The sequence below is a fragment of the Callithrix jacchus genome, chromosome 9 (assembly GCF_049354715.1).
Source record: "Callithrix jacchus isolate 240 chromosome 9, calJac240_pri, whole genome shotgun sequence".
In the NCBI taxonomy this organism is placed as follows: domain Eukaryota; kingdom Metazoa; phylum Chordata; class Mammalia; order Primates; family Cebidae; genus Callithrix; species Callithrix jacchus.
Window position 1 is genome coordinate 81756281 of NC_133510.1, and position 15281 is coordinate 81771561.

The 15281-nt window shown below is 31.7% G+C and overlaps 1 protein-coding gene and 1 non-coding gene across 45 annotated transcripts in view; both read left to right on the forward strand.

Moving 5' to 3' along the window:
• SYT1 (synaptotagmin 1) overlaps positions 1–15281 on the forward strand; it is a 583472-nt gene that overhangs the window by 163072 nt on the left and 405119 nt on the right. For 38 of the 44 annotated variants that reach the window (XM_078336942.1, XM_078336967.1, XM_078336938.1 and 35 more), the window contains one exon: positions 14146–14211. The exons of the other annotated variants lie outside the window; for them this stretch is intronic. The gene's annotated coding sequence lies outside the window, so the exon portion shown is untranslated. The remainder of the gene's footprint in view (positions 1–14145; positions 14212–15281) is intronic. 44 annotated transcript variants of the gene reach the window in all.
• On the forward strand, positions 1563–1726 carry LOC118144735 (U1 spliceosomal RNA). The gene has a single exon (XR_004729474.2). It is a non-coding gene; the product is annotated as a U1 spliceosomal RNA (small nuclear RNA).

Sequence of the window (15281 nt, forward strand, 5' to 3'; positions counted from 1 at the left end):
GTCTCCTGCTTACTTCCATTAAGCTTTACCTGACTATATTTTTCTTCTTAGCCATTATTACTACCTAGATTTATATTGATTCACTTTCTCACTGAGTCCATGAAAGTGAGGACTTCATCATATTTAACGCTGGAAAAACTATCATTAGGGAGGTGTCAAAAAATAAAGTGTAAATGTATATATAAAGCATATATATGTACACTTTTTATTATATATAATAAATAATATATAGATATTACTTAGATATGTATACTTTTCAAGCCCTCTGTAGAATAAGTGCATTGGGCAGGTTGAAAACCAAAAGCTTTTAGGCAAGTGACAACCATACATACTTGAAGTCAATTTGTGATCTTAAAAAAAATTTATTTTTTTCCACAGAAGAAGTCAAACTAAAACACAATATTCTATTGATATTTTAACTTGGATCAATAGAAATAAATTATTTAAAACTACAAATCAGAAGTTTTATTATGATACATTCTGCCTGCAGCAATATAAAGGCATAGCACCACGCCAATTATCTTGAATTTGCTTTAAACAGATAAAGACCAGCCATAGAATTCACATCAACCACTGGCCAAGTTTTCATGATCTGATAGCCAACTGTGGATGGACAGTTCTCCTTATACATTCCCAGCTTGTATGCATTTGAACTTGTCCATTTCTTTATGTAGTCATTATAGATTGATAAAGATATCCAAATTTTGCAGAATAAAGGGGGGAAAAGAGAATACTGAATATGACTAAATCCATAAGATGATATTATCACTTGCTTGTTCAAGTAATATTATAAAAACACATGGTGAATTTTGTCATCTCAAAGGTGTTTCTGTGATGAATGTGTTAAAAAAACCAGAAAAATCACGTACTGTGTATTGAAAGCCTCTTCAAATTTTCTGTCTGTTGACTTATTTGTATTCTACTAACCCTGTCAGACCTTACCAGATATTTCTTTACTTCAATAAAAATTCGTTTTTAAGCATACATTACTGTATGCTTAAATTACTTACATTACTGTTCTAAAATTTTAAGTGTAAATGCTACAGAATAATGTGTGTACCTGACTAATCTAATACTATAGAAGTTCAAAATCAAAACACAGAAATAAAGTAATATGGATAGAGCTAAGTGCTATTCAAAGTTTTTTCTGTAGAGAAAATTAGAGCCTGCGTATTCATTGTAGAGACTGTAAACACCATGAGCGTAAAGTCCGAGTATGCACTGTGGGCCTCATATCCAGGCACTTAGTACTATATCTGGCACATAGTAGACACTCAATATATCTTTGTTGGATAAACAAAAATTTAAGACTATGTAAATGATCCCTTCTCCCCCAAAATTAAAATAATAATAACACAGTATTAGCCATTTATGTATAATTGGTAAATAGTTAATATAGTCTTACTTTGGTCTAAAATGTGCTTGCTCTTCTGAATGTGATATTGGGAAGGAATGAATTATATTCACTAAGCAATGAAATATATAAGCGTGATAATTGTATAATTGAGTGAAGATGTTATGCCGTTCCTTAAGTAAAAACTGAGCTTTACTCATGACCTTGTCTCAAGACCTGGCAGGGGAGATACCATGATCACGAAGGTGGCTTTCCCAGGGCGAGGCTTATCCATTGCACTCCGGATGTGCGGACCCCTGCGATTTCCCCAAATGTGGGAAAATCGACTGCATAATTTGTGGTAGTGGGGGACTGCGTTCGCGCTTTCCCCTGAAAAAAAAAAATAGTTGAAATGGGACAAGATATAGAAAATATATGTAGAGGTTCCTGCCATTCGAGGTGGAATAATAACAGTAATGAATTTTCTAAGGGCATTATTTCAAAGGACTTTTATGTTACCAGTAGTCACATAAATATTTTTCTATATCTAGTGATGGGTGCATTAGTCTCTTAATGCAGAGATATGCACAAGATATATTTTTGCTTTTGAAGTCCTACATGGTAGTAGGATACTTTCTTGTTCCTAGGTAATTTCTACTAATGCCGATATCAATTATGCCTTCAAACTATTCAATATCTCACCCTTGTGTGCTGTGAGTAGTGCAGGTTGTTTTTGTTTTATAGCCTTTGTTAATGCATTTGCAGACTGCACTGAAAAGAGCCTGAGAAAATTACTCCATATATCAGCATCAACAGTACAAATTGCTTTTGTTTCTTTTCCTTTTAATCCACACTGTGCTAGTGTGCCATATTGTACAAATCAGTAAAAAAAAATAATAATAATGTGATTAAAGCTATTCTGGAAAGTTGTAGTGCTGAAGCAAATATATATTTTTCAATGTTTTTCAAAACTAAGCAACAGAAAGCTTACAGAAAGTAAAATGTGAAGCTAAGCATGAATTCTGCCCTCTTCCAACCACAAGGATTTGAAACATTTGCAATTTCTGACTTGGTGATTAATTTAGCATCACTTGTGAAATTAGTGAAATTAAAATATTTTTAATGCATATAATGCTATTCTCTAGATAATGAACCTTGAATGAAATTTTATTTATGTAGATAATGCTAAGTGTGGACATAGGAAGTTACATGATAATTATTAGTTATTAATAATAGCTGTAATAAATGGCATTTTAAGAAGTCTTACAGTGACATTTTACAATTAAAGATTATTTTGTAACCAACTGTATTATCAAGATAATGATTTTCTTTACTCAAAAGCGACAGAAAAGTAAACTAAATTATATGTTCCTAACAAGTATTGTATAAACTCTAATACGTTAGTTTTTATGTCAGACTTGCTTCATCATTCACACTTTTTCTTTTCCTCCTTCAATACAGATCATCAGTGCCATATAGATTAAACTATGTGAAATTTTGTGATTTTAAGTCAATCAAGTTTTCTCTTCAACATGTGATGAATTTCAGTGTCAAATACACTTACTTCTATGAAAGAAACAAAAATGTTATATACTTCATAATTCACTTTTTAAATTTTGCCTTACAGTATTTTAGTTTATTCAAGTATTGTGACACAACATTAAATAAAACATTACCTGATCAAATAAATGCTACCAAGTTCTCGGGCCATACTAATCTTCTGAGTTTATCACTATTATCATGAGGAACCTGAATTTGCTCTTTGTTGCCCTCTGTAACTTTATTATAAGGATGTCTACAACATGGTCCAATCTCCTTTTCCAGTCTTCTTTCTCTCTCCTTCCCATACTTACTTTAATCTCCTGCCACACTAACCTACTGTCTAGAATCCAAACATGCCCAGTACTTTTCTCCCTCTATAACTTTGCTCCTTCATAACTGAAACACTTTTTTCTATCAAAACGCATAGAAAGAATGGTCACTCTTCAAGGACCATATGCCATAAGGCCTTTTGCTGTTCCACTGAGCTTTCATTTGTATGCATGGAAAACTCATCATAGTCTGCCTTGGGTATAGTTATATCTGGGTTTAACTCTCTCTTTCCCACTCCATCTTCTGGATTAAAAATTCTTAAATCCAGAAATTTCTTGAGATTTCTCACTTTTCTATTTTAAACAGCATTTGTGAAAATTCTTTGCCCAAAATATTCTGTCAGCAAAATATATTGAACCAATATATATTATAAGTGAATTGCATCAATTACTTTAGTGAGGCCATTTCAAAATAAAAACAATAGTTCTTTATACAGTTTTATGTTTAAATTAAGTGAAGGGGTGGAGTGTTGCCATCAGCTCTACTTTGTCTTAGAAGTATACCTACGTTGTCTTTAAATAATGACTACATTTAGATGAAATAGGTTGAATTTTCTCAGAAATATGTCACATCTCCACTAGAGGTATAATATTCTTCAATTCTTACCTCCAATGTGTACTCAATCCCAACAACTGCCATCTAAACTTTTGGAGCTGCTCATTTATATATATTACGGAAGGAATACAATGCATATGTTTAAATATATAATAAACATATTTTTGAATAGTTTATATAAATAATATCTATTAAAATTAGCTTCTCAATAAAATCTATACTAATTGAAATAATCATCAAAATAGTATTGATTATATTGATATTAACTATTAATATCACAATTATTTGACTTCTCTCATGTGAAAACTCTATCATAGAAAGTAAATAAGAACATTTACCTGACTTAGTACATTAAATAAATGCAAATTTTATTTTATACCTTCTGTAAGTACTTCTGATTTTCCCTTTTAAGTAATAATATAAAATTTGAGGTTGTAGTAAATTGTGCCTAATGTATTCATCAGGGCTTACATGTTAAATTATTTTTTGGCTTTGCTTCTTTTTGATAAAGAAACATGAACAATGTACAACACAGAAACGACTTCTCAAGCTTGTGGATAATCTGTGATAGCTTGTCAGAAAATGCAGGGGAATTTTATATTTGTGGCTTGAATATCCCTAAATCACCAAGTCATTCAGCTCTTACTCCCTCTTAAGATGATAGTTCTTGTTAGTATCCTATTATGTAACTTTTATATTAAATACATCACAGAATTAATCCTGACTTTTTCTTATAGAACTTAAAAGAAAAGTGAATGAGGGCATAGTTAATGGGCAGGAGGTTAGTAAGGTTTGAGGTATAGTAATTAACAGACTGGGAAAGAGAATAAATGAGATACAGAATAAGATATAATAATATTCTACTTTTGGAATTCCTAATCATGGAAATGTCTAGAATATATGTCCCACATATGGCAAAATATCTTCTGTGCCCCTTTTTTCTTTCTATTAATGGTCACAAAGTATGTATAATTATGCAAGCTGGCATGTAAGCCTTTACGAAAATATATAGGTTATCAATCTAAATAAATAAATATTGGGAGATAATTGAAAATTACTTTGATGTCTCACATAATAACTAAATATCTTGTAGTAATCAAGTAAGTTTTTTCATGATTACATAAAAATCGGGAGCATAGCTAATATCAAGCCTAAGTGTAATTGCAGCTCCATAATTCAACTGTACCACCAGATTGGCAAGATAAATTCTGAGTGAGAGGATGCTGTGTTAAGAAAGGGGACTGATTAAATCCTCTATGCTTTTAGTTCAACAAGTATTTATTTAGAACCTTTTATGTATATGCCAGGCAATGGGCTAGGTACTGTGAACTAAAGATTAGTTATATAGGGTTTCTTGGGGAGCTTCTATTGCCATAAACAACAATAACAAAAACAAATGTCAGTGTCATGCATTACATGATATATGACAGAGATATGAGTTTTATAGGCAGGGACCTTATCTTGTACTATTTTTTACACCACACAACTCCTGGAATAGTACCATTGAAAAATTTATTGATATTTGCCTGTTTTAGAGATTGAACTTTGGCTTCACTGGGGGCTAACTCCAGCATATTGACAGTGAGAATACAAATCACAATAATACTGTGATTTGTATTCAGCTAGAAGGGCTGAGCTTCCCATCAACCTCTGCCAACCAAGTTCGCTACTCTTAATGCAGTTCACATTTAAATGATTTCATTATGTTGACATTTTAGTTCATGTTACAACAGTTAGTAAAATTAAAAATCCACATGTGGTAGATGGTGTTACAAGATTTCATTAAAGTCTGTTAAAGTGAATTATTATATGATTATTTTCTGATTATTCCCTATTTCAAGGATATGAAGTAATTGTAATAGTCAGTTTCTTGTCAAAAATAATATAACCTTAAACTATAACCGAAGAGAAAATTACAATGCTAAGGGATTCTATGACAAATACCACAATGATGACACTGAAAAACAAAGCGAAAATCACTTGCTATAGTATATAACTCCAAAAGAATTTAATTTCAAATTAAAGTTAGATAGGGTTTCTTGGGGAGTTTCTATTGCCATAGAATTTAGTTGAATTTTATATCAGAAGACCAAAAATTCAGATCCTTATAATCTGCCTTGAGTTGTACCTCCCCGGAAATCTGCCAGTTCTAAGGAATTAATTTGATATTTATCTTGAATATCTTCTTTTGTCAGTAAAAATTAGTTGTCATCTACATTAGACACCTAAAAGATCAAAGATTGGAAGCTGAGAGAACAGCTCATCCATGTTATTGCTTCACTTGATCTGCTGTTATTCTATTCATTATATCATTTCATGGGTGAAATGAGAGACTCCTTCAAACCAAATAGTGTCAAAATCGTAAGTGAAATTGCATTGAACTCTTCCCCAAATCTCTCACCATAGTGCACCCAATTGCTTCCTCTAGTGAAAACTTTAGTAAGACTGAAAGATACATTCCTCATGTAATTTGTTGAATGCTGTTCATTTCTCTCAAATACAATTACATTATTTTAAAAGCATCTTGAATTCTCCTCAGACTAAATCATTGATTTAGAATTTCATAGAATTGCATTTATGCTCATTTTAACATTAAAGAATAATTTGATCAGAATTAGGTGGTTGGTTCTTACTTTTGATGAGCTTCTTTCTTGCATCCCCTCCTACCTTTGGTCTTTTCTGTTAATCCGTATGTTTTCATCCATTGAGGGGGTATCTAGAGTCTAATATTGTGAAATTGTGGCTTCACAAGTACTCCAGCTTCTGAACTTCTAAGTCTAAGCTTTTAAAATGTGTTTTAGCTGCTAAAGTAAATTTTTAAAATTTTACTTGTAGGGCTTTTAGAATTAAATAAATGCTGTCTATTTAAAAGGATTGTGACTATTCGGGTTAATGTGGTCTTTTGTGATTTCAAGTCCCCATGTAACGTATCTCACCCATCTCTCTAGTACTTAGATTTCCACTCACATTTAATGGACTATAATTAAGATAAAACATATCTCTAGACTTCCATAGCCATGTGGTTTTATTTTCTGCCTAACATCATTCTATGTGAACTATGTAGAAATAGATGTTCTGGAGTTAAAAGTAGTATGAAAAACGTTTTGTACTTCTCGTAAATTTATCCTGAAAGCAAGCCCATAATGTAAAATCATCATATGTAGATGAAGCTGTCATGTTGATTTTGAATTTTTTTATTTAATATAAGAATCATGCTCTTCAGGCAAAAGCCCCAGGAAAACTGATCAATTTAAAGATGTTAGTATCTTGAAAATTCTTTGGAAAGCCTTTTTGCTTTAAGGCTTTTTTTCTTCTAAGATTAGATAAATGATTTTCAGAAATCTAAGATATGTCAATAAATTAGCAAATCTGGTCTCTTTCCTTTGGGTAAATATTGCTTTCTCCTCATTTTACACATGAAGAAATTAAGATGAAGTAAACATACTAATATGAAGGTAATATATCTAATAAGTGATAAGAAAGGTCTAGAAAATACATTTCCTACCTTTTCAAAGTCCATTCTAGCATTTCAGAGACTTTTTTGCAAGACAAAAATAGGGTTTGGATACAGACAGAACTGAATTTAGATCCCAGCTCTGCTACTTATTAACTCCAAAGAAGTTATGAACTGAGTTTGCTCATATGTAAATAGAAATACTTAACGCCTACTGCACCATTTCCTTGTGAATCTGAATATGATAAACATGTGCAATCTGCTGAATGCAGCTTATTAAATAGCAGTTATAATTTTTTTAAACTATGCTGCTTCTCCATAAATAGGCATATAGCCTCCTCCAATGAATCTCTGTAAAGGGCAATTTTCATGTGAATATAAAGGTCCAGGATATCTGTAAACCAAGCTGTATTGTTGTTTATAATCTGACAACTTTTTAAAAGGTTGTATTCTATTTTTAATTGACATATGCCCTTTTGATATACCTGTAAGCCGGTGTCTTAAAGACAGGGATAAATAAGATGGTGTCTTTAGAGTAATTTAGCATAAGAAGTTGATTATTCTTATTTTACTTCTATAGTTGTTCTCTACATTGATGTTCAACAGTGGAAACCAAAGACCACTTCCTCTAGGCTGTAATTTTTGTCCTTCCCACCCTTGTCATCACAGGGTATGGTGCTGAACTAAACTCAAATATAGCAAAGCACCTGAAGCCTGCTAATCAGCTCAGAACTATAAAAATCTCATGCCAAATCCCAACATACCACTTACTTATTCAATGACACAGTGCTGGGTTTGAATATGGAGCAAACCAAGGTTTAAATACATCATTTTCTCTTCTTCAGCCTTCAGCATGTATTAGATAATTGCTACCCCATTCTCTCTACCTCACTTTCCCAGAATTATGTTCATTGTTTATCATTTCACAGACATCCTCCATCCTCTTAGGAAATGTGCAGAGTTTAGGCAGCTACCCTCGAGTACTTTGTAAAGATTTTTGATTGGCTTCTCCTTTTTATAAAGCCAAAATTATGTATCTGTTTTATCTCAGTATTCTCCAGTCTGTAACTGTTGGAGCATCAGAATCTGTGTAGATATCAATACCTTCTAGAAATGAACCAATTCCTTTGCATTCTCTTTCCCTTGTGTCTTCCTCCTCTTCTGTAGCCCCCTTCATTTGCCCACCACTTCCTGCCCGCAAAGCCACCCATTCTGCCATCACTTCCCTGCCAGCTTTCTTGCAGGAATATTGCCATGGTGGTCTTGATTTGTACACAGAATCATAAGAGACATTCTGCTGTTTTGATAATGCTGAGAAAATGACTCTTGCTCACCCCTGTAGACTCAAATGACAAGGAGCTGAAGCCATAGCTTCAGATGCTTTTAAGGCTTTTTAAATAGACCTTTCTCATTAAAGAACTATACACCTTTGAACCTCTTATGATAAATGTCCTGGCCTCTCTTTCCACAAACACCTAAGAGAATATGACAATGAGAAGAAAAAAAAAAAAAAAAAGGCAGAGGCATCACAGAAGTCCAGGGTCACCATCCAAGTTTCATGCCTGAGTAGTCATCTTTGGCAGCTGCCAATCAACATTCCTGTCCAGTTTTTAAGCTCAGAGTATTTTCTGCTCATCTTCATTTATTGATGAGAGTTTATTTAGCATCTACTCATTTTAAGTACCAAATAAAATGGGAGCACAAATATATAGTGAATGGCCTCCTGTAGTTGTCACAACAAAACCAGCATTGATGAAACTGAAAAAATAGAGAGATCATGTATAAATAAGCGCCAAATTTTATGTTACAGAATGTAAGTACCTGACAAGCTTATAGGAAAGAAAACACCTGAGGAAGCCACTGTTGGTATGGAAGGCTTTATGGTGGTGTCAGCAATTGCCAAATGGGTACTGAATTAGCTCTTCATGGAATTAAATATAGATGCTAAGAATTTCTTCAGCTTTCCCTCTTCTACAATAGACAGTTTCAATTCTATGACCTTGTAGTAAAATAATGTTTACATAAACTCCTACCATTTTGTAGTGTCTTTTGAACACTGTTCATTTCTCTTGACTTGGGGATGCTAAATGTGGAAGCAAGAACTGTGCAGAGTTACTCTGTAATAAAAAGAACAGATAAAGATTTCTATATATGCATACTTGTATCAATAGTACATGTGAATGTCACTTCACTGCATATAAAAACCATAAATTACCTTTTGCATTCTCACTTTTAAATTAAAGTCTCTTTCAGTGGTACTTGTTTTTCATTATTTGAATCAGTGCATTGATCCTTTATTCGTATTTTCTATTTTTCCTCATATCTCTTTATCTAACTCATATCAGGCTATTCTGTTTCATGAGAGTGTTCACAATGATCCATTTTAATAAACCGACCTGTACACAGAAATATTTAGAGCTAGATGTCACCTTGGAGAATCACCTTTTCCCACTCTCTCATTTCACTGCTAATGAAATCAAGGTCAAAACAGATGAAGTGATTTGCCTAAGGTTACGGACTAAATAGAGACAGAGTCAGAAATATGATTATAAAATACAGAATTTTACTTGTGTTATTATGTAACCTTATTCACTGAATAAACATTTATTTATGTGACAGGCACCACTCTAGGGACTGGAGGTCAACCAAAGCCCACCCCTAGGCACAGTTCTGCTCCTGATAGTCACATTTCTGCAAAGTTATCTTAGAAGTACTCAGTGTGACTTTCTGCTATACATTTTGGTAAATAATTTTGTTTCTTCATGCTTTGATAGTGCCTTTATCTTCACTCAGTCCCAATTAACTTCCCCAAGGTTCTCATTTAATTAGTTCACATCGTTTTTTGTTTTTCAAGGTACATACTGGCTCTCCTGACTTAGTGCCATCCTGCCTCATTATCATCCCCCCTTTCTAAAATAATTATTTTGAGTATAATGAAATGTTAAACATGATTGAACCCAATATGTGATTGTTGTAACTCTGGCTGCCAACAGATGTTTTCATAATTATTGACTTGTATAATAAAGTGTCACAACAGAAAAATGAGTAGTTCCTTCATCCCTGCCCCCTCTCCCTTTTTAAATTCTTTGTTGGTAAATATTTGCTTCTATCATAATGAGAGCAGGCTTGTAGACTTATGCCTTTGAAATGGTTGTCAATGGTTAGACACAAAAGAGAAAAAATAGAAAAATTCTTCTGCTCTAAATAGGAGGTACAATCCTTTAGCCTTCTACCTTCATTTTCAAGAAAGTCCATATTCTATATCATTGCCTTCCACACGGGTCCTACCAGCAACACCACAGGTACTTCCAGCGGTTACCTGTAACTACAGAACACGTCTTTGTTTACTCTATGACTGGATGGATTCCTTTTCTTTCACTGCCTAATACTCTTCAGTAGTTATCCAGATAAACATTATTATCTTTTACAGCTGTGGACACAATCAGATAATGTTTTGCTTAATGAACAAACTAAAATAGCCACAGTTTTGTGTAATACAGTATTGATCATGAAAATGGCATTTTATTTTTGTTTAATATTTTTAAAGGGTAGTTATATGGTCTTTTTTTGTAATGTTTATTTCTCTACAATTTTAAACTCTCACAAAAAACTACAAGGATAGTACAGGTTCTCATACGCCATGTACCTTGACTAATTGTTTACATTGTGATATATATCGTCCTTTCTCTTTGTTCTCTCTATATATGAATGTATTATATATATGACACATAACATAGTATATAATTATATATTATATATGTAATTTTATATATAATATATAATTTATATGTATAGATGTGTGTATATACACACGTGTGTGTGTATATATATACATATATATAGATATATATATATATATATATAAAGAGAGAGAGTTCAAAAATTTTTTCTGAATCATTTGAGAATAAGTTGGAGAAATGATATGCCCCATCTTAAATACTTAAAAGTATATTTCAGTATATTCCTAAGAACAGGACATTTTCTTACATTACACAGAACAGTTATGCAATACAGGTAACTTATCTTTAAAATAATACTGTTATCTAAATCACACTCTATATTCAAATTTCATCTACTGTCCAAATAACGTTCTTAGCAGCTAATTGTTTTATTCGCCCCCGGTCCAGGATCTAATCTAGAATCATGCAGTGAATTTAATTGCCATACAGTGCTTTATTTTTGTGTTGAAAAGCTTAAATTCACAGTAATGATCTGGACAGTCTCCTTTTAAAAATAATCTCTGCTTGCTGACTGCTGTTCCAAGAATAAGAATTTAAGCCAAAAGATACGTAACGAGATCCCCTAGGATTAGTGACATCTGTGCTAAGGATATCTGTGCACATCAACCTTGTAACTATTATCTAATGACAAGTTTTGGCATTTCAATGAGAGAGGGTCTAAGAAAGACAGAAGACTCTGAGTTTATCAATATCTTACAGTTTTGAAATACAAACCTTAGGATTGCCATTCTAGTCCAATATGGGTTAAAGGGATAGTGTTTATAAGTAGCCATGGAACAAGGGTTCACAATGCATTATTTAAAACCAATCCTAAATAAATATTTAGCTCAGTGCTATGCTACTGAAGCCTGAATTAAAATCAGTGTCTTCCCCAAAAGAAATGCTTGCTGTATTTAAAAGCAAAACCTGGATGAAAATATGAGTTACTTGTCATTCTTGAAATTAAGTCCTCTTTTTAAAAACTTACAGCTATGCACTTTTGAATGTCCAATACAAAAATGAATGTAAATAGTTGTCTTCCTCCCCCAAAATGCCATAAAAATTATTTGTATATTTATAATTCCTAAAGCATATGGTATTTTGCTTAATTCTGTAAACAGACTATGGTTAAGGCTACAGGGTATGAGCAGTTTGCTTTCTAGCCCCTGTCAAAGCAATAATAATCCCTAAATCTTGGATATTTTTTCCTCATGTCATGTTTTATCCTGCTTCTAAAACTGGACTAAAAAAACACTAAAATGTCATCAGCTTTACCAACTACGAATGCATATAATATTTTGGAAAAACATATACAGATTAATGTTCTTTTTAAAGTATTGTACAAAAACCTAAAAGTATCAAGCCTTAACATGAGAAAATTATTGGAGTCAGTTAATACCAATTACATTACCAAAAAGTCAGATAGATGATGGAAGGTGCAAAATAATCCTGTGCTACATTCACTTTTTCTCTAAAATAAAGAGAAGGCATTTACACATGCAAAAGACAGAAATTAGCTACCAGAAAAACGCTGTGCACATCCATATTCAGAGCATAGATTAAGAATAAAATAGTTGTTTGTCCCCTGCAGTAGAAGTTTGCCCATTCATCCTTGTGATAGATATGCATGCACAACCAAAATGAAATCAAATCCCTACAAATGGCTTATAAGTCACAAAAACTGTTTAATCCTTTCACTTCATCTCTTTGGGAAGCCTGGCCCTTGGTAAGTAATAATGTACAATGTACATAGTGTCAAGTATTCTCTTATTTTTAAATAGAATGTCCTTGTCATCTTTAACAGGGTTTTCCCTCATATTTCTTGTAAAAAGCTCTGTGTCACTCTATTTACCTTAATGTATATGTCCACAGAATCCTGCCGTAGTTTTTGTTTTAATAAAAAAGAAATGTCAGTATACAAAAGCTATACAAAGCATATCTAAAATTGATTGTGGCTCAAAGTCATGTTTTAAGAGGCAGTCAGGCAAATTTAAGTGCATTTTAACATTGCTCTTCCTAATAGATTTTGCTGGGAAACAATTGAGTTTCAAGCAGGAATAAAGGAAAAGCAAATCTTGAAGATTTAAATGTTGAACAGACGCAGTAAATGCGGCTTTGGAAATACAGCTGTCACTTCAGATCTTTTCTGCTGAGTAGCTATGTCAGCCAACAGCTAGAGCTGACATTAAAATATTTTTGTAATTCTGTTGAAAATAGATGCCTTGAGAACTCTTAAAAACAGTAACATACCTATTATAAAACCTATTTTAAATATTTTGTTCTTTCCTCATTTTCATGATACCTAAATTTTTTGAAGACTAAAAATGAGAACTTATATGAAAAGGTACTTGTCTACTTGTCTCTAGCACCATGGAAATTTTCACTTATGAGTTGTAAACATGTCAAACCAAATTAGAAATTCCTGATATCTTTATTACATTAAAGCAATTCTTAATCTTGCCTCTTGAGGATTTAATTTTTTTTACTCTTTAAACTAAAAGTTTATCTTTTTTATGCAATGATATACAATTATTTTTCTCCTAATCCCTGATGGACTTCTAATATAAACATATTTGTGTGTGTGTGTGTATGTGTGTGTGTGTATGTGTGTACACACATATCTATTAATGTATATAAACATATATATTTAAATGCATGTATGTTTATCCTATGTACTAGAATAATTAGTAGGTTATATCTAAACATTGATTAGATTCTGAAAATAGGCAAATATGAATAACATTAAAGTTTTTCAAATAGTGAAAAATATAAAATTTAAAAGTAACATGGACTATACAAGTTTGATTTGTAATAATTATATTGATACTCGAGACAATACTAGACATTTACTTGACTAAGAATCATGTGATTTATTTTAATGAATGTAATATTCTCCAATAATATCTGCCTAGATTAGTGTTATTCTAATTTCAATTTAAAACACTATAAAAAGCATAATTGACTTTTCACAAATCAGTATATAAACTGTCCACAGACTCCTAATCTCTACCTCATCAAACAACTTTAAAATCCAACGCATATGTATTATACTATATATACCAAATACGAGTATAAATGACATTTTTATTGGAATATATAGTAAGATTTTAAGTAGAAATATTAAATAATAAAATTAACATATGTATGACAATCTGAAATAATACTGAACTATGTGTAGTAAGTAACCATTGTATATATTGTTTTCCTTTTAGAAAAACAAAATAATTCTGGAAGAAAGAACACAAAGAAAATCATATTCCAGAATTCCTAATATAACAGTAAGTACTTTAATGACACAATGATGATAATAAATCTGTAAAATTAGAGCTTAGAAACGTCTTTTATAGAAATATTAACCTTTCTGTTTTCTAAGATAATAAATTAGCAGAGTAAGCAAGTTGAGCTCTCAATTTACTGGAGTAAACTGAAAATCATTTGTCTTATAATCCTCTTAAATAAGAGGACAAGGTAATCTTTGTGATACATTTATGGGGCAGAAAATGTTTATGGTGACTCCATCATTTCTTTTGGCTAGCATAGTATATCTTAAATTCTAAAGAAGAAAACAGTAATAAGCTAATTGTAATCAAAGTGCCTCATTTTCTCCATATGTGATAAAAAATTTTTGATGTGCTTGTTTATTTATAATCACTGAACTGGAATTATTTAAAAAGGCAGCTGTCTGCAGGCTTAAAATCTGCAGCATATTCTCATTAGTACATTTGTTTCTAATCTCACAACATAACTAAAAATGTATTTTCCTAGAAACATATTTCCTTGCTATTGTTTGATAATGATAATAGTTTTCCAAAATATGTTTTCACTAAGCAAAGTTAAGTACATGTTGGTGTCAACCTTTATGATAAAATTGGTGAAATTATAAAAATTTCAAGATGCAGGCAATTTTAGATTTTGAATATGTGAATATGGAGAACAATAACATAAAGATAGAAAAGCAAAATCTATGTTGGTGGCCCACATTGTATCACATTTAATACCATTGAGTTTGAAAATGCAGTTCTCAAAAATTAGAAACAAATATTAGAGTAAAACATAGTATAATAAATTAACAAAATGAAAACTCTATATATTAAAATATATCAAAATAGAGTCAAGTTAAATGGAAAGAATCTAAGTTTGATATAAAAAGTAGAAATTTCTGAATAATTTGTATAGAGCATATACAAATTATTCTTACATAATAAAATTTTCTAGCCCCAAAGAACTTTGATGCATAAGTCACATCTTAATTTTGAATGATTAGGTATAATTAAGCATCATATTATAATATAACTGAAATGTATCTGAAATATATTTTATATATTTATAAATCAATATATAAATTTAT